Raw genomic sequence first — 21,093 nt, 5'->3', positions numbered from 1 at the left:
AAAATTCCGGAGGTAATTGACTAAAACATACTTTCACTTGTACTTTAATTCTTAATTATCTTGCAAAAGGAAGTTACGCATAACTTCTTTGTTCATGTATGTTGAATGTTAAGTCAATACTAGAAAACCTGTTCTGAAATATGTTAGAGATGGCCCATCTACTCTTTGTATTTATATCACTACCTGGGTCTTCATTGCAGCTTACATTTCATTTTAAGTAGGTTGAACATAAAATAAATTTGAATATTAGGCATAAGTGTGTGTTGTTTGGGAGGAACCATTTTACTAAATATATTCAGAACCATAAAATATTTTATTGATTCTGGTTCATTTACAGAACAGGAAGTAGAAATGGAGCCAATCATTTTAAGGGCTGTAAATGGCTTTTTAGAGCATTCCAAATGTATAGGAAAATATCTAAATGTATTTCATCTTGTTTCTGAGAAACATTTTATTTAATTTAGAGCAATTAACTATGAGAAAGAATCGATGTTTCACTAGATAAAGAGGAAGATTTTCTTTATATGTGGCATGAAGAGAAGGTTTACAATGATTTTTTTTCTCTTTTTTTCTTTCTTTTTTTTTTTTTAACTTACAGTCCTGTGAATGGGAATCTCTCCCAGTGCTGAGTATCATTGATCCTGTCTCCATTTCTGCCTCCTGGATTCTGTTCCCAGCCCCTATCCGTCCTGCCTTCTTCTCTGGTTCTCAACTTAATTCTCTTACAGTTACAAGCCAGTTATAGGCTAACTTCACTAGGGAAACTTTTTGTACTGAATACCAGGGTGTTTGCCTGGATTCGAAGAGGGGACAGGGAAGGAATGATCTGGTCTGTTATCGCTGGACTGATGGTCTCATAAAGCACTATACACAATGTACTATCTTTTACTAGGAAGTAGACTTAAGATTTATATTTTTCTCCTAACATGAACAACAAGCGGAGGCTTTATGTGCAGTTGTATTAGGATCTCTCAACAGTAACAACAACGGACGTATGTGGAGCTTTTAACAGAATTATTGTTGGGGTAATTCAGATGAAAATCAAAGAGGGCCTTCCTTAGAGTCTCCATTTTAGGTGCAACTATGTCCCTCTCCTGAAATGAGAGTATTTTGAAAACAGAGGTCATGACCCACTCATCCCAGTATCTTCAGTGCCTAGAAAATATCTTCAAAATTGGGAATTCAATGAATACTACTTATTGGTGTTTTGCTTCTGCTTTTGATTGCATATATCACAAATAAAGCTCAAACCTTCTGAATACTCTCCCCCTTCCAGAGGTAAAAGCTATTATGAATGTAATGTTTATTTTTCCTGAAGATATTTTTATACTTTTTTAATATAATAGATCATATATCCGTATACAGGATGATACTGATTTAATAAGTAATTACACCTTATATAAATGGTATCAGATAATAGATGCTATTTTATAACATTTTTGTTCAACATCACATTTTCAAAATATGTCCATGTTGGAATGCTTGTCTCTCTAGTTAATTGATTTTAACTACGGCCTAGTAACATTATTTGACTATACTTAAATGTTGAATTTTGTCAGATGCTTATGTGTCCATTCATATATTTACATTTTTTTCCCCTTTAATCTGGAAATATGATGTGTTGTGTGAATACACTTGTTTCTGGTGGGAAATCATCTTTGCATTTCAGGAATGCATGCTATATTCTCTTTGGTCTGATATTAATATTTCTAGAATAACTTTATTTTGGTCATGATTTTCAGAGTACATACTCAACTATTTGTTCCATTTCTTGATTATTAATTCTTCTATATGTTCTCAGTAACACATTTTTAGTCTAGTTTGAGACTAGACTTTGATACTAGACTAGACTCTTTTAATAAGAGAGTTGAATATGTTTATACTTGTGATTGACATACTTAGCCGTATTTCTATTTTTTCCATTTTTGCTTTCCAATTAATATTTTGTATTTGCATTTTTTCTCTAACATTCTTCCACTTATGGATCATTAATACTTTCTAATGCTGTTTAGTTTCTATATGATTTGGAGGCTATTGATTTCATTTCTTTTAGTAGTTACTTTAAATTTTTGACAGAAAAACTTAGTTTAAGAGCTTTAAAAACTTAGTTAAAAACTTCAGCTAAGAAATGGTGAAGATATTAGAGAAAATATTTGTAAAACATTATATCCAGAAAAGGACTTGTATTCAGAATATACAGAGAACTTTCTAAACTGAACAATAATTAGAAAACAAAGCCACCCAGTTTAAAAGATGGGTAAGCAATCAGAATAGACACTTCACCAAAGAAGATAAACAGATGGCATAAATGAAACTATAGTGATGAATATATGTCATTATGCAAATTGTTTTTAAATAATTAATAATTACTTAAAGTTATTTATTAATTCAAATCCCAGAGAACTGTACAACACAAAGAGAGGACCTTAACATAACTATCGACTATACTTAATAATAATATATTGGGGTGCCTGGATGGCTCAGTCTGACTCCTGATTTTGGCTCAGGTCATGATCTCATGGTTGTGCCATCAAGACTTATGTCAGGCTCTGTGCTGGGTATGGAACCTGCTTAAGATACTCTCTCCCTCTCTCTCTGCCTCTCCCCTGCTCATGCATACTCTCTCAAGATTAAAAAAAATCAATATTGGTTAATTCATTATAACAAATATACCACATTAAAGCAAAATGTTAATAATAAACCAAACTCTGCATGTACACAAGGGGTAGGAGTAGGTAGGTATATGGAAATCTATGTACAATCTGTTCAATTATTCTGTAAATCTAAAACTGTACTAAAATAACACAGTTTATTATTTATTTTTTTAATTATTTTAGGTCATCTATATACATAAGATGTATAATAAGATACATAAAATTATCTATATACATAAGTTAATCTCTTTATGGAGAAATAATATTGTTTTTAACAAATGGTAATAGAACATCTATATGCCAAAAAAAGTGAACTTAAACCCTTACTTAATACCATACAAAATATCTAGCTTAAAAAGGATTATAGACCTAAATGTATAACCTAAAACCATAAAACTTCTGGAAGAAAACACAGGAGAAAAATGTATATTAGGTTAGGCAATAATTTCTTAGTTTGCACAAAAAATGCAAATCATAAAAAAAATGGATAAATTGGAATTCCTCAAAATTTAAAACTACTTTTCAAAATACACTGTTAAGAAAATTAGAAGATTGGGGTGCCTGGTTGGCTCAGTCAGCTAACGTTAGACTCTTGATTTTGGCTCAGGTCATGATCTCACAGTTCATGGGATCAAGCCCCACCTTGGGCTCTATGCTGACAGTGTAAAGCCTACTTGGGATTCTCTTTCTCCCTCTCTCTCTGTCCCTCTCTTGCTCATGCTCTCTCTCTCTCTCTCTCAAAAAAATAAATAAATTTTTTAAAAAGAAAAGAAAAATAGAAGACACAAACTGAGAAAATTTTGAAAAATAAATATCTGATCAGCGACTTAAATCTAGAATATATAAGGAACTCCTACAATTCACTGATAAGTAGACCAAAAAGTGTCTTTAATAGTCAAAAGATTTGAACAGACAGTTCATTTAAGAAGTGTGGATAGCAAATATGCACATAAAATGATGCTCAACACCATCATTTATTACAGAAGTACAAATTAAAAACACAATGAAAAGGCACTGTATCTCTACTAGAATGACAATTAAAAACAAAAACAAAAACAGACCAGACCAAATCCTAGAAAAGTATGAAGTAACTGGAACTTTTGTACATTGTTCTTAGGAATGTAAAATAGTACAGTTGCTTTGGAAAACAATTTGGTAGTTCCATATAAAGTTAAATATTTACCTACCCTAAAACCCAGCAATTACACTTCTAGGCCTTTACCCTTGAGAAACAAAAACAAATGTCTACATGAAGACCTGTACATGAATGTTCATAGAAGAGTTGCTACAAATGGCAATAAAACAGAGATATCACAAGTTATAATACATATCCATACAAGGAAAGATATTTGGCAATACTGTTCATTGCTTTACCAGCTTTTGGGAGGGGCAGAATGTGATAGGATCATGGATCCCACGGATCCCATGTGCTACACCCACACTTGCTACAAAATGGATGCATTGTTGTGAGGTGATTTGTGTGATACTGTTTCACCGAATTAGACAATCTATATCATCTGAGAATCTAAGGACAGGAAGGATAAACTCTACCCAGAAGATATGTCAATTCTAGCCAAAATGAAATGCTGCCCCTCCTAGACAAGATAGGGACCCATGTAATCAAAAGGCAAGTTGGTCTCTTTAAGACATAGCGCAAAAACGGGCTCAGCTTTGGCCGCTATGGTGGCAGATTACACCTTGGCCATAGCAGTATCCCGATCAAGTTTGGCGGGTGGGAGTCCATTTGCATGAACTCTATCCCTGCCCGTATGGCTGCTCCATTCAGAAGCCCACTGTTGCAGCAATGGATTAACTAATGACGACAGCTTCTGGCCAAAACAAAATCGCTGAGTCATTCTGGCTGCTTGGCTGGTTCCTTTCTTTCATGTTGGATATTCTCTGTTCCATACTAATTGTGACGTAAAGATACTCATGCCAGTTTCCCTAAGTCCAGGCACATGCTTCTTCTCCCGAATTCCTTCTCCTCAACCCTCCAGTCTCCGTCCTCCCAGGTTCCTGGGCAACTAGCCAAACCATTCATCACTGTTCATAAGTCCATGTATACTCTTTGTTGAGTTACTTCACTTTCCACACGAAACAGATGTTCCACTCAAAGCTCTTCCCATTGGGAGGATCTCCTCACACAACTCTCTTTTAGGGCCACTCCTGAATAGTCCACTTTTAACTTTAACCCACATAGAAAGTCAATTCATCCCTAACTTATGCTTGACCTTTCTCCTTCTTCCTCACCTTTCTTCTCCTTCCCCCCCTGTGTAGCCATACATAGCGGATGATATGGAGTCCTGGGCCACGTGCTGTTGAAGGCTTCCTGTAGTTCTGGCCCCAATCTTGTCTGATCCCCCTTCCACATTATTAATGGATTGCACCGAGCCTTCCTGACATTATATCATGATGGCTGTGACAGAACACAGCTCATAAGAGTCAGCTCTGATCACTTGGTTATTTGAGTTTCCATGATCAGATGCTTCTTCTCATCAGGACTCAGGAACACTCCAGGGGCTATTTTTAAAGTGGAGTATAGTTTCACTTCGGCAGAGGTCATGGCCTCCCTCTGAAAACTTAGGAATCTTGGTTGTGATTTTCCTATTGGGGCTTGCCTTAAATTCGAGAGACTTTTCGTACCACAGACAGCTTTAATACCATTGGACTTGCAAGGTTATATGAAGATTAAGTGGTCCATGTGGCCAGACCACTTGCCCCACAGCCTAGACCTGCTGCAGAACCTTTTCCTTCCTGGGCCAGACTTGGTAAATAAATCACAGCAATTTTCTCAAGTGTGAAATACGCTTCCTCCAGAATGCAAGAAGGCCTACCAAGCACTGTGCTTTCTTCTCGCTGATGGCAAAAGCCATCTAGTTCCATGGTCCAGATAGTTACTTACTACTTCCCTTAAATCTCTTAATTCCTGAGATATTATTCTTGCCAGTGTGTTCTTTTCTACTAGTATCAAATCCAGGGTCATCACTGGAAAGAAATTTAATTCTTTCACTGCTACATCAACCTGGAGATATCAGGACTCCACAGACCAGCAGTGATGGAGTTCTCACTGTCAGCTGGTCAGGAAGTAATCCAGCTTTAATTTCCCATTGTAGAGTCTGCTTCCTGGGACCACTTCCCATCCCCAATGGTCCTATGTCAGGCTCCCTGGAAACAGACTCAGAGACAGAGATTTGCACGCTGAAGAGTTTTTGAGAAGTTCTATAAGTAGAAAGGAAAGCAGCACAGGGCAGGAAGAAAGTTGAAGTGAGATGCATTTGTAGCATAGACCTCAGCAGATCCCATGAAGTGTTAGGAAGTTGGATGACACTTCAGAGTTGTCCAATTCTGGGGAAAATAAACCAGACTTTTGTATTCCCACATCAACCAGTTATTGAATATAGGCTACTTCTGAAAAAGGGCCTACTCACTTTGAGCAGCAATGGAATTTTTTTTCTTGTAAGTCTAAAATTGGGGTGCCTGGGTGGCTCAGTCAGTTAAGCATCCAACTCTTTTTTTTTTTTTAATTTTTTTTAACGTTTATTTATTTTTGAGACAGAGAGAGACAGAGCATGAACAGGGGAGGGGCAGAGAGAGAGGGAGACACAGAACCGGAAGCAGGCTCCAGGCTCTGAGCTGTCAGTCCAGAGCCCGACGTGGGGCTCGAACTCACGGACTGCGAGATTGTGACCTGAGTAGAAGTCGGACGCTTAACCGACTGAGCCACCCAGGCGCCCCTAAGCATCCAACTCTTGATAGCGGCTCAGGTCATGATCTTGCCATCATGGGATTGAGCCCCATGTAAGCTTCCACATGCAGCATGCGTTCTCTCAAATAAAGATTCTCTATCTTTCTGCCCCTCACCCCTCTTGTGCTCTCTCTCTCTCTCTCTAAATACATAAACATTTTTTAAAAATAAAATAAAATTTTTTTAAGTCTGAAATTATTCAAAATTATTTTTGCTCAGATCACAAAGCCCTTAACCTACTCTGGCTACACATTAACCACCCCTATTTTATATTTTGTACACACATACATTGTATTTTCCAATTAGTATATTATTGAATTTACTCATTTGCTCAAATTTTGGGTCAAAATTATCCCTCCTGCTTAGTGGTTGTTTTGGTGTCTGATCGTTGCAATCTCTCTTAGTCTTTGTATGCCTGAAATGTCTTCATTTTGACCTCAATATTAAATGATAATTCAATTAGGTATAAAATTCTATGTTGGTAGTTATTTTTCCTAAACTGATTATATTGGTGCATCTCTGACATATACTGTTTCTGAGAAGTTTTTCTCTGAGAGTTATTCTTCCTTTGCATTTGCTGCAATGTATTCTTTTCTTTCTGCAACTGTTGTTAGATGTATACAGGAGCCTGTCCTTGTATTCTCCAGGTTCTTAAATATTCTTTCATATACATACTTCTCATCTCTAACACCACTGCTTTCTGGGTGAATTACTTATTACTCTCTTCCAATTTACTAATTCTTCCTTGCCTGTGTCTAACCTAGAGTGTATTCAGGGGCATCTGGGTAGCTTGGTCTTTAAGCATCTGACTTTAGCTGAGGTCATGATCTCATAGTTCATGAGTTCGAGCCCCATGTCGGGCTGTGTGCTGACAGCTCAGAGCCTGGAGCCTGCTTCAGATTCTGTGTCTCCCTCTCTCTCCGCCTTCCTCTGCTCACACTCTGCCTCTCTCTCTCTCAAAAATAAATAAACATTAAAAAAAAAAAAAAAACTTCAGAGTGTTTTCCACCTGTAGAGTTTTTACTTTCAGCGCCTATCATATTCATTTTCAGAATTTTTAACTAACTCTTTTTCATATCCAGCTCTTTTTTTGTTTCCTTTTATCCTGGGTTTTATTTAATTATTTCTTTGTTCTTTATGGATGTTATTCCTTTAGTCATCTCCCTGAACATCCTAAGCATATTTATTTTAAGCTACTTATCAGGTTGTCCTACTACATTAACTATGATGTACTGAATTAATATACAAGGTTTTTATTTTCTTGACTACTTTTTTAATAATAGGGTTTTTTTTTTTTCCTTCTCCCTGTGGTTTCAGGAGCCATCAATGGTCTCCAGGATTCCTTTCTCTGTTTATTCCTCCATGTCTAGTTTTGTGGTGCTTTTACTCTGTCCCCCAAGTCCCTCATATCAAAGCCACATCTTTTTTATTTTTTCGAGTTTTTATTTATTTATTTTGACAGAGAGAACGAGCAGGGGAGAGGCAGAGAGAGAAAGAGAATCCTAAGCAGGCTCTGAGCTGTCAGCCTGGAGCCCAACGTGGGGCTCCGACTCACAAACCATGAGATCATGACTCAAGCCGAAACCAGGAGTCAGGCTCTTAACCGCCCAAGCCACCAAGGTGCCCCAAGGCCACAACTTACATTGAAGACTAGATACTATAAAGCAGTTGCTGTCACAAAGTCATCTTGGGGCTCAATTCCTTTTCTGGTCACAAGCCTGTGGTTTTTTTTCTTCTGTCTTCCACAGTTTCATATGAGCCAGATTTTTTCCCCCTTTCACAAGAGAGTGGCTTCTCACCCAGCCCTGATTTCAATTAGTGAGCTTGGTTCTTCTTTCTACCACCTTACAGGGAGCAATTTACTCCACAAGCATCAACTACCAGGCTTTGTGCCCAGAGAGAGTCAGGCCTGTTCCCTCATCTGTGCCTCTGCCGACTACCAATCGTTTCTATTTTGTATCTGTTCCACAGAGACCCTTGCTTTACTTTATTGTTTTTAGCACAGCTGTATCTTTTTAAATTTTACTTTAAAAATTTTATCTATCATCACTATGTATTTGGAACTAAGGAGTGCTTCGAAGTGTAAATTCACAGGACCATTTGTATAAAAGTCGATAAATATTTGTTTTGAAACATTTGTTGAATGAATAAACGAAATGCTCTTTGCATTGTTAGAAGTCCCCCAGGGCCTTTGTGCTAGTCTCTCAGCCTAGAATGAACTTTGCCTCTTTTCAATCCTACTCATTATTCAAATATTATTTCCCCTACAAAGATTTCCCTGATGACCATATGCCCTACACAAAATTAATTATTTTCACTCTGCTTTCTCCTTGCATTTATTACAAATCTTTTATAGCATATTTCATATCATATAACAATTATCTTTATGTCTGTCACCTCAGTTAATTGCAAAACTCCATCTTATTTAACTCCGCATTCTTTGTGCCTCGCACAGTAGACTGCATTTTTACGTTTTCAAGTGTTTGTAAAGTGAATCGTTATGAACCACAGACCAAGAGAATATACTATTTTAATCATTAAACCGTCTCTTTTCTAATATATGCTCAAGATGTGAAAATTTTTTATGTTGACCCAAGCAGTGTTAGGCCCATTTTATGTGTCACACCAATATGTGGGGAAGAATTTGTGATTTAAGTTCTACAAGGGCTGATCGGACCTTTAAAAGCAATAAAAGTGTACCGTGAAAAAAAGTTTTCCTTGTGTAACTTTAACCTCCTTGGCTTAGATGCCTGAAGGAGAAGCACTATGTCTTAAGTGTCTTTTTTTTTTTTTTAAAGAGAGAGAGAGAGAGTCCACCAGCGAGGAAGAGGGACAGAAGGAGACAGAATCTTAAGCAGGCTCCGTGCTCAGCATGGAGCCTGACGTGGGGTTCAGTCTCACGACCATGAGATCACAACCTGAGCCGAAATCAAGCGTTGGACGCTTAACAGACTGAGCCACCCAGGCGCCCGTAAGTGCCTTTTTATGTCTCTAATCCCAGGCATGGCAAGTGGCACAAAGTAAACCCGTAATGAGTGTTACTGAACTAAAACTGCAAAAGTTTTGCTGCCTATTACGGATAAATTGTCTCATTGTTATTCATACAATGTGTATAGAGCAAAATAGCAGCTATTATTAATAGAGATCCCCCTGCGTGCCGAGCACTGTTAACTATTTAAATTCAGTACTGTGTTTAACTGTTAAAATAACTGAGAAAGATATTTAATAATGGAAACCATTAATGAAAACAAGTAAAAAACCATACGCATGAGAATTAAAAGCACAGTGATATACCACTGTACAGAGCCTGCAATGGCTAAACATGAGCAATACAAAAAGTATATTAAATAACCACTTTTCACAGATCAAAACGTTCTAGTTCAAAGAAGATAATTCGTCTGAAGCTACCTAGTGAATTCCAGCAATACTAAGGTCTGCACACAGGTCGGTCTGACTTCCAACCTCCCCTCTTTCCTCTCCACATTCTCTCTCTGAACCACATATGCTCCTTAAATTCTTACTCGTCGTTCCCTATTTCTGCTCAGTAACATCTTTGTGACATTCTCCGTTCACTATTTGGGCATAAAACTTAACTATAAATATGAGTGAAGAAAGAAGAAAGTAAAACTTCTCACACGGCTTTAGGAGATTGGCTGTCCTGTGGGTTTCGTGTTTTTTCTGTCTTCATATATGTTTAAATAATCGTCTAAAGGTCCCATCCAAGTCGGAGCAGACAGGCGCTTCCATGGTGCGTCTCAGGGCAAGAAACAACGTACCCTGAACGGCAAATGTGAAACAAGGAAGTGAAAACTACATGGAGACTGGGCCTCAGAAATGGTCCCACCCCCTCACAGCTGCAAAATCATGTCCGTGGCGAGGTTGCTTGGACGCACAAAGTCGCTTCGGGCGGACACGCCAAGTCGGTCACCTGAGACAGAGAGAGCGAGCGAGCTTGTTCACTGCTGCTGAAGAACAGGAAATAAGCTGGAAGAGACCCTCACTAGGAATTATGACAATGAGGGGTGTCATATGCTAAGCAGAATAAACTTCTTTATATTATTCCCCTACAGCCATAAGAGGATTAAGTCTTCGCTAGTTAACTTGTTATCTCAGTGATAGACTCTCCAATTGAGGGATTTTGATTTTCACCAAAAAAGGGACGGCTTCACAGAGTGGTCCACCAGGGTGAGAAATGAGGCCACCCTTGTGCACGGCCCGATTTCCCGTGCCACCTTGGAATTTAGCACAAGCCCCGTTCTCCATTGAGGGGTTGGCCCTAACTCCAGCAAGCTCTAGCCCATTTAAGCAGTGAACGTTTTAAATCAGCGTAATTATATTTCACATGGCAATAAACACTCTCAGCGTAAGTGCGCGTAATTTGTCCCTTTGTCTGATTTCTTTGTTCCATTAGTTCTCTCCATGGTGAGCACAACATAACAGGATGTGTGATGTTTCCCTAGAGATTACTCTTTCTCTCCCCCCCCCCTTTTAAAAATGCTCAAGATGCTTGTTTTGTTTATTTGTTTATTTATTTTTTGAGGAAGGAAAAGAAAAAGAAAGTTGAATTTTCGCGACAAATCTCATCTCTGGCCATTGGGTTTGGGGGAAAAAAAAAAATTGAGGCAGGTTACCCATGTGAAAAGTTGTTCTTCACTGCAGGAAACCAGGGTTTCCAGGTTTTTCTGTGTCTCTTCTCACTCTCTGTTGTATGGCCAGGCCTGAAGTTAGCCTGACTCCAGTGGGGGTGTCTGGCTTTGATTGGTATTCAAGTGGAGTGGTGAGTGTGTAAGGCTCTAATCCCTGCAACACATGGTAATTTTTTCATTCTCTCTCAGCCTCCACCTGTTCCATGGTCCAGTGGAGGACTGCAAATCCTATCAAGGGAGGGCAACCCGGCTAAGCCTGCCTCCCTGGCTTCAGTCCATCACATGTGCGCTCGGGCTGCAGAGCACCCAGCCAGCTGCAGCCCAACGATCATGTTATCAGATGACGGATGGCTTCATATCAGGTGTTTAAACTGACGAGCTGCCCCATCTGGTAAATGATTCGGGAAGTCTGGCCTTGCTTGATGAATGGGGAAAGTGACAATGCCAATCAGAGTGACCCCCGCAGCCTCCCTGCTGCTGCCCCAACAGCCACGGTGGCTTCTCCCCCACTGGTTGACTTTTTCAATTCTATTGTCACTCAGCTGAGGTTAGACCTACTGTCACTAAATTGTCACTAAATTATATCATTAATCCAAATATTTTCCTCGCAAGAACCTTCATAAAATGGATGCCAGGCCTCCAGCAGACTCACGGTCAGAATTAGAGGGCGAGACACAGGATCCGGTCCAATAATTTTTGAGGTGGTTTTGCATCCCTTTGCACGGCCTGTTTTGAAGTAAAGGTGGTTATTTTGGAGGAAACAGCCCATTTCACCCCACATCAAACCAGGATCCGCTATAACGAGCGATGCAAGAGAGCTCAACGTGCTGTGCGCGGATCTGAAGGATGTAAATCTTTCCCTGATATTACTAGTCAAGTGCCAGGTGGTGTCTATGAACATTTGAAGGGAGTTCTCAGGATGGCTTTCCCAAAGTGTCCTTTTTGTTTGTTTGTTTCAAGTTGTCATTTAAATCCCAGTTAGTGAACATCTAGTGTAATCTCGGCTTCAGAAGTAGAATTCAGTGATTCACCACTTACACTTCACACCCAGTGCCAAAGTATCCCGATGACAGGGTTTGTGATTTGATGATCTGGTTTTCAAAAAGTCACGTTTTTAAGAACCTATAACGTGGGTTAACCGTTGCCCACTTTCGCCCAGTACGACAGTGCCTGTGGGGAATATGTATGCTTAAGGCTAGACTTACCAAGCACAAGACAAAATGGAAATTTCCATCAGTGGGATCGAAGTCACATCACCCCCTCCATGTTGTATTGTGAAGACACAGTCTATTTATAGATAGTCTATCATATCAATTACTCATCATAGCAAATATCAAATAATGAAGATGAAGCAGAATGCATGAACACTTCAAAAACAATTTTCTACGTAATATTTATTTTCATCAGCAATTCCAAATGACTGTGAAAGACTCACGAGCCAAGCGCCGATTGTTTTCTTTTTAATTTAAAAATATATTGTCACCCAGGTCTTTGATGAAAGTGCTGCTTTGTCCACCCCAGTGATAAAGCACATCATTTTTTGCAACCATGAACAGTGAATAAACAAAACAAAGGGGGAGTTTAATGGGAATGACAGCACAGCAGGTACATTTATGATTTAGTATCATTTCAGTTTTCATCCAGGAAAATTGTCAACCATTCCAGGAATAAAAAATAAAATGCTATGTACTGTATGGTATAACCTCTTTAAATTGGCAATTTGTAGCTGTTTGATAATTCATTCTTAAGCAAACCTCAACTGCTTGCTACCTGCTGTATTCATTAGCCTGTCCATCTTCCTATTCCCCATAGAGCGTGCAGAACTATGATTGTTAGAAAAATGTTGTGCTGCTGTGAGTGTTTCCTACTTAATACATGTATATATGTTTGCCACACATTTTTATGCAATTGTTTTAGAAAGATGAACAAACATTTTTTGGGGGGCAGGGGCTGGAAGATGGTTATTAATGCTTTCTGGATGTTTTGCATTGGATCCATTTTAGATAAATAATGTATTACACACTGTGTCATATGCAGTAGAATTTTTTTTATTCATCTATTGAGCATAACATGCAAAGCTCAATATAGAAACTACCAAATTTTAAGAGCAACAGCTCTCTGTATGTGGCACATTTGCAAATATGGGTATTTCAGGGTGCAAATTAAAATAGTTTGATGCACCATATCACACTTTCTCAATGAAAGGGAAACTTTCCTTGTGCTTACTATAAACACTTCATTTACACGTTTATTTGAGACTTTGTTAAATTAGATTATGTAAACACAGGCTGGATAGCAAGTCAGATTTAATACACATGAGTTTTAAAACTGACTTGCATGCTGAACATAAAAAGTATAAAGGACTTCACCAAGATTTATTGATTCATGTCAAGGCATCATTACTTTTCAAAGTGTGAAAAATGATCATATATTTATGACCTGCCGACTGAAGCTGTTTTGTGAATTAGCAAAAGCTCTGGAGAGGAGCAGCCTAATTGCATTATCATAGAATCAGAGATGGTTGTCAATTTCCCCCATTTAGCTTTTCTCCTTTAGTTTGTTAAAATGAAGGTGCCATACGTTGGTTGAATTCACTAATACCCTGATGAATGAGGTATTTTCCCAGTAGGCTCGCTACCAGTATAAACAGTGAATTAGGAATGATAGACCATCAATCATATCTCCTTCAAACAGATCTCTGCCCTGAGATTATTCATTATATATTAGGGCCACTTAAAAAGTTTTCACACCAGATTCACTGATGAAAAGATTTAAATTGTCCATAATCTTCAATGTCTCTTTTAGAAGCAAGAGTATGTGAAGTAGGTTACTTTCTTCATGAACACAGTTTTCCTTCGCTCTTTCGTTCCAATCGTATTATTTCTTAAAAAGAAAAAAATACTATTCACCTTATGTTGGTTACTGTTCTTTAATAATATCCTGTTTCTGACTAGAGTCTGTTGTTTGGTGGCCTCTCCTCTTTATATTATCACACGTTAAAGGTAGTTCTCTGACAAATCCACAGCAACCGAATAGAAAATTCAGGCTTAAATAAATGCTCACTTACCTCTTATGTTTTTGGCATCTACAAGTTTAAGATGACCCAGTGATTTGTGCAGTGTTTTTTATGCAGAGGGTCAAAGCTTGCCCTCGGGCGCCCATGTATGGTTCCCCTGGGGTTTTGTCCCTTTAATGGAAACTACGCGTTCGCATCCAAGGGCAAGATTCCTCCCAAAGGGATTTATCCTGCCTCGATGTGCAAACATAATTCTCATTAAAATTAATAGGAATCGTACACATGCATCTAGGGAAGAAATAGACTCCTAGGTTCAGATCACCTCATTCTGTTTCATGCCAAGGATGACAGGGTCTGCCCTGAAGGTGGGCAGGTAGCCAAAGGTTGGAGAGCTCAGATAAGCAATCAGAACTTCCAGCATTCACCATGTGTGAGATTCGGCGATTTTTTTTTTTTTTTTTTTTTTTTTTTTTTTTTGTCTTTGCAAGAGTTTGCACAGGAAGCCTAGCTAGACTCTTTCTGCTAAGCTTTTCTCCAGCATTACAATTATTTCCATTATTTCTTCTCCAGGGAGTTCAGGAAAACTGGGCATTGCTTATGCTTGATTCTCGGATTGAAGGTTTTGGATCGTTTGTATTTATCAGAATCATTGGACCATAATATTTGTCTATTCTCTCCTTTTGTAATGCTTCAAAAATACCTCTTATTTGACTGGATAAGTGGTATTTAACTCCTGGTGTGTTTTAGGGCCTGAGAAATCAGCTCTTTATTCGGGGGAAATGCAGCTTTAATGCACACATTGCTAAAGTTGTGTAAATTCAACCAAACAACCTTTGTAGACCAAATGAATCTATGTAGCATGAAAAAAAGAGTAAACTTAGCATTTGATTAATTTGATCATTTCTGTTGAAACCACATAAATCAGCTTGTAAAAAAAATATAACCCCACTTTTCTGAAAAAAAAAGTGTCTAATTGAATTAATTTTAACTGAATAATTCCACCACCCCTAATATTACCACTCTGAAGCATATCAGCATTTCGAATTCTTCTCACCTTTAAAACCAGCATAGCATACAGGAAATATTAGTGCTTTTATTGATTTAGTTATATCAATGTTAGCAACGTATTTAACGTTAGGATTTTTTTTAATCTCCTTAGGAAGCAGATGATACAAACCAAAATTTGACATCAGCCAAATAGAGCACAAAATCTGTACTAAGGAAGGATATGTATATACAATGAATAGCTCAGTTAGAAGATATGATAGGTGACAGTTATCAGGTATCCTTAAAAGAAAAAAAACAACAGAAAAGTAGGACACTCAAGTGACTACATAAACAGGTAAATTAAACCTCTTTAATTTTCAGTTGCTATCAAATTGACCAAGTAGTTCATTGAATCATAAAATACCACCAAGCAAAACACATAAGCCAAGAGTTGAGACTCAGTTATATGATTAGTACAGTTGCATCAGAACCTTTTTATATCTAAGTAATGACTCAGAGGATATGGAAACAATCTAAAAGATACGTAGAGGTAGATACCAACTTCAATGTTCCTTCCTATTGTCGGTGACACCCCTCTTTCCTGATTCTGTCTTTTACTGGATGCACCTTCTTCTAACATCCCCAGCTTTCATCATCAACTTGTTCTGCTCGCTATCTTCCTCGGACTCTCTTCCTCGGCTATGTGTTGCGTTCATGATCAAGCTTCAGCTACCATTTTGGTATCGGAGACTCCCAAATTGTTATATCACCTCTTAGCCACTTTTCTGAGTTCTAGAGCCTATGAACTGACCGCCTCAAACTCAATAGGGACAAAGAAGAACTTCCCTTTTCCTTTAGACTTATTTATACCTACTTCAACAATTCAGATTAATAATGACTGACACAAGGAAACAGAAAGGCCTTAGCAGTGCAAGTTACACCATATTCTGCAGAATATTGGCTATAAAACTAAGTCTATAAACTGAGACAGAGCACATCATTCTCAAAGAAACTAGATAAATTATAAATGTTGTATAAACACAGGTATAATTACTTGTTTTGAATGAATATGCATCTGCTTAAAATGATTTATCTCAAATTACTTGTGCAAGCTCTTTCTTCCTCCTCAAATTAAAGTATCACCCACAAAATATATATATATATATATTTTTTTTTTTTTTTTTTTTTGGCTGCCATATATGCCCTAGCTAAAGAAATGAAGAGTTTCTTTGAAGTTTGCTAACACCATATGGCCTTTCAGATAGCGATTTCTAGATGTGGCTGCAATTGTTTCCCTTCATAGTGTAGATGAAAGCAATCTACATATTAACCCTAAAAATTTTAGTATGTGTATAAACACTATTTTAGTCCCTTGCTGGTAGATAAATCAGCAAAAGTATCTAAATATGTAATTATCAATAATTACCAAATTATTCAATTTCATGCCAATGGACTTATAAGATTCAAATGGATAAGGACTACATGTGAATTTAGTTTTTATCTCTTTTTTATCTTATATGTTAGACTCCTTAAAAACTGAAAACAAACTGAGGGTTGATGGGGGGTGGGAGGGAGGGTGATGGGTGTAGAGGAGGGCACCTTTTGGGATGAGCACTGGGTGTTGTATGGAAACCAATCTGACAATAAATTTCATATGTTGAACAAAAAGAAATAAAAGTAGCATATTAATACATACCAATCGAGAAGAAATTCAAACAATCCAATAACATGTAGAATAACAGTGGAAGTCCCTCTTCAGTACTCAGTCCAGTACCCTAGAGATAAACAAAGTAGTGGGTATCGACCTCTTTTGTCACTGCCATAAAACCAGTACCTTAGAACAATCACGAGTGCATGTAAGTATTCACTAAATATTTGCTTACATTAATTGATATCCTTCCAGTTATTTTGTGTACATTTGCATATATATTCGGCATTAATATGAACATAATGTGCATACTATCCTTTGTTGTTGTTATAATTCCATCCATCTCTCCATTTATCTATTTCATTACTTTTAACGATTGCATCATTTTCCATAGTATAGAGGAATCACAATTTATTTAATCGTTCACCTTTATATTGTGCCTTATATTTTTCTGCTGTAACCAATGCTGCAATGTTTATGTACATGTGGAAATATTTTTTCACAACAGATTTCTAGAGATGGAATTTCTAGGTCAAGAACATATAAGCATCTACAGTTGTTCCAATATATACTCTTACCAGTAACACATACAATGATCAATTATATTAAGGCTCTGACAACAGTTAACTCTATGCCTACGAAGGATGAGAAAGTATACCTGCAAAATTGTTACTTTAATTTATATTTCCTTGGTTTCCACTGAGCTTGAGCAACTTTTTTATGTTTATAATACATATGTAGTGTTTATTTCTACATAAATTCTCAGTTAACCAATTTTGGTTATTTTTTCTTATTGATTCCTAAATGTTCTTTATATATTATGGACACTAACCTTGCCCCTTGTATAAGTTGGAAAAATGTTTTCTCTTGATCTATTACACAACTCTTGCAAAAGATTTATTTTCATGTGGTGGGGAAGAAAAGAACGATACTGCTTTATCACAGAAGATCTAAAAATGCCAAAAGGTAATTTCAGAATCATTGAGTAAGTTTCGCAAAATCACTGGATCCAAGGTCAACATATATAAAACGTTGTTTTTTAAATTACTATTACTAAAGTATAATTGACATCAGTATCCTATTGGTTTCAGGTGTACATCACAGTGATTCAGTACTCTTTCAGATTATGAAATGATCTCCATAATAAGTCTAGCTACTGTCTGTCATCATACAAAGTTATTACCATATTATTGACCATAGTCCCTATCTTGTACCTCACATTCTCATGACTCATTTATTTTATAACTGAAAGGCTGTTCTTCCTAATCCTCTTCAGTTATTTCATCCACCACCCCCCCCCCCCAACACCCAATCGTCCTGCTCTGGTAGCCAACAGTTTGTTTCCTGTATCTATGAGTCTGCTTCTGTTTTGCTTTGTTTGTTTGCTTGTTTGTTTTGTTTTTTAGATCCCACATATAATTACAACCATATGGAATATGCCTTTTCCTATCTGTCTGACTTCGCATAATACTCTCTTGTCCATTCATGTTGTGGCAAATGGCAAGATTTCACTATTTTTGTGACTGAATAACATTCCAGTGTGTGTGTGTGTGTGTGTGTGTGTGTATACATATACATATACACACACACACACACACACCACATCTTCTTCATCCATTCATCTACTGATAGACTCTTAGGTTGCTTCCATATCTTGGCTATTGTAAATAATGCTGCAATAAACATAGGGGTGCATAAACCTCCTCAAATTGGTGTTTTCATTTTCTCTGAATAAATACCCAGACCTAGAATTGCTGAATCACATGGCAGTTCTATTTTTAATTTTTTGAGGAAACTCCATACCGTTTTTCACCAATTTACATTCCCACCAACAGTGCACAAGGGTTTCCTTTCCTCCACATTCTCACCATTATTTCTCTTTTTTGATAAAGCCAGTCTGATCCATGTAAAGTGGTATTTCATTGTGGCTTTGATTTGCATTTCCCTAATGATTAGTGATCTTGAATTGTGCTTACTTACATCTATGAATATTTCCTTTTTTTATCTCCTGGGTTTTGTGTCCTACAAAGTTGTACCTTTCTCTGCAAAGTTCATAAAAATAATACTTTTAGAGGGTTTTATTGTTTTTCTTTTAAGATTTAGCCTTTTGTTTCCTTTTACCTAATATGTATATCATTCTTCATTCTGTTAATGTGGATAGTCTATTACACATATTCAACAATCTTATATTCTAGAAATATGTTCTACTTGATCATAATGTTAAGTCTTTTAATATACTGCTGCATTTAATTAATTTTATTTAATATTTCTGCCTCTATAATAATAAGGATATTGATCTTTAATTGAACTATCCTTATCTAGACTTTGTTAGGATTATGTAATGCACATGGACTCTATTAGCCAGTTTTCCATATTTTCCAATGCTCTTTTAAGTCTTTAGAATTTAGGGTTTTTTTACTTAAAAAATTTTTTTTAATATTTATTTTTGGGAGAGTGCATGCGGGGGAGCGACAAAGAGAGGGGGACAGGCTGACAACAGCCAGCCTGATGTGAGGCTTGAACTCCCAAAATGGGAGATCATGACCTAAGCTGAAGCCAGACGCTGAACTGACAGAGTCATTCAGGTGCCCCTTTAGAATTTAAATAATATAACACATCTTTGATGTGATGGTCAGGTAACATTTATAAAGATCTGTTATTTATTTAAGTATTACATATTTGATTAACCATTTCATTTTTTCTATAATCGTTCCTCCAATCATACAATATACTAACTCTTATCGGTCTTTAACTAATGTCTCTTGTGTTTTCTCTCACACACACTCTCATTATCTTTTAACTCACCTACAAAAAGATTTTGTTTTCTATTGTATTGATCTAAAAAAAAAACTCTGATATTATTGATCAAATCTAATATTCATTTTGTTTCCTATGTCACTTATTCTGTTTTTATCTTCATTCATTTCTGTCTTCTACTTGCTTAGATATATTTTGTTAGATTTTATCTAGTTTCCTGAGTCTAATACTTAACCCATGTATTTTTGATCTATGCCTTTTAATAATAAATTCATTTAAGGCTTTTAATTTTCCCAAGTAACTCTTAGTGTATGATTTATATTATCTTAGGGCACAGCTTATACTATCAGTGTCATTCATTTCTAAATAGTCCAAAAATTCCATCTCGTTGTTTTTCTTTAACTCAAAAATAAAGAAAATAAGAAGCAAAAATAAAGGAAAACTGGGAAATTGAGGAAGCAGCTGAGTAGGAGAAAAGCACATCCAAGTTAGCACTTAGGGTGATGTTAGCACCTCTGCCATTAGGGTGATGTTAGCACCTCTGCCATTAGGGTGATGTTAGCACCTCTGCCATGAGGCAGGACTGACTTTAGGCCAATGCTCCAGATAAATTTTGGCTCAGGATAAGAAAGAACTTGGTAAAATTCAGGACTGTCCAAAAAAATGACATGAACTGCCCTTGAAGACAGTGAGTTCTCTATTACTGGAGGTGTTCAAGCACAGGATGGGGAAGAATGCGACTAGGATACGACAGAAGGAATTCAAACACGGAGTGGATAAATTACTTTTCAGATCTCTCTCACTGTTTGCTTGCTATTGTGTAATTCAGTCTAGTATAAAGTGCGACAAATGGTGCCACAAAACTATTTTTAATTCAAGTAAACCCCCCACTGTAATAAACTCCATGGGAAATCGAGAATGCTTTATTGAAATATAATTGTGTTAAAATTAATAGTTTGCTTAAAACCACATTCCTAATCTGCAGGAGTCGTAGAATAGACAAAGATGAGGCCAATTTTCTCTATAGTTTATTAATAAGTCAAAAGAAATAAGAAAAGAGGAGACACATCATAAATCTTTTCCTTCCCCTGGTTCCTGGGTCTTGAGCATAGTGTTTTTCCCTACGAGATAGTTTTAGGCTCGGGGTTAATGGCTGGGATGTTTGAGATGCTGGTGGAATTTGAGAGCATGGGTGTTGCTTGAAAACATAATAAATAAACTGCTATCTAGTCAGCTATAGCGTAGGTAAGAACTGTCCATTTTTGCCCTTACTTCTGTTCCCAGACCTGACTCCAGCCAGTGTAATGTACAACTCACCCTTTATGTGACTTAGTAGCTTCTACTCTCAGGAACCCAACTGGCCGCTTGGAGGACCGACTTCCCTGCCTGCAGGCAGGCTGCATATAAAGGTTATGCTGCATCAGGTACTAATTACCTTTGCTTCAAAAACACATCTCCTTTTGTCTTCTGTGCTACTATCTGCTGTCTCTCTGAATTCTTACCCTCTGCCTTATCATGATTTCCTGTGCTAGACCACTCTAGAATCCTTTCCCTGGGCTCTGAACCTATGGAGCCTAGACAGACCTCAACCCTCACTATTCCCAGCAATTCTTGGGTCTCCAGATCCTGTCTTCCTGCCT

The sequence above is a fragment of the Panthera leo genome, chromosome F2 (assembly GCF_018350215.1).
Source record: "Panthera leo isolate Ple1 chromosome F2, P.leo_Ple1_pat1.1, whole genome shotgun sequence".
Taxonomy (NCBI): domain Eukaryota; kingdom Metazoa; phylum Chordata; class Mammalia; order Carnivora; family Felidae; genus Panthera; species Panthera leo.
The sequence above is the reverse complement of the archived record's forward strand: the minus strand, read 5'-3'. Positions refer to the sequence as shown.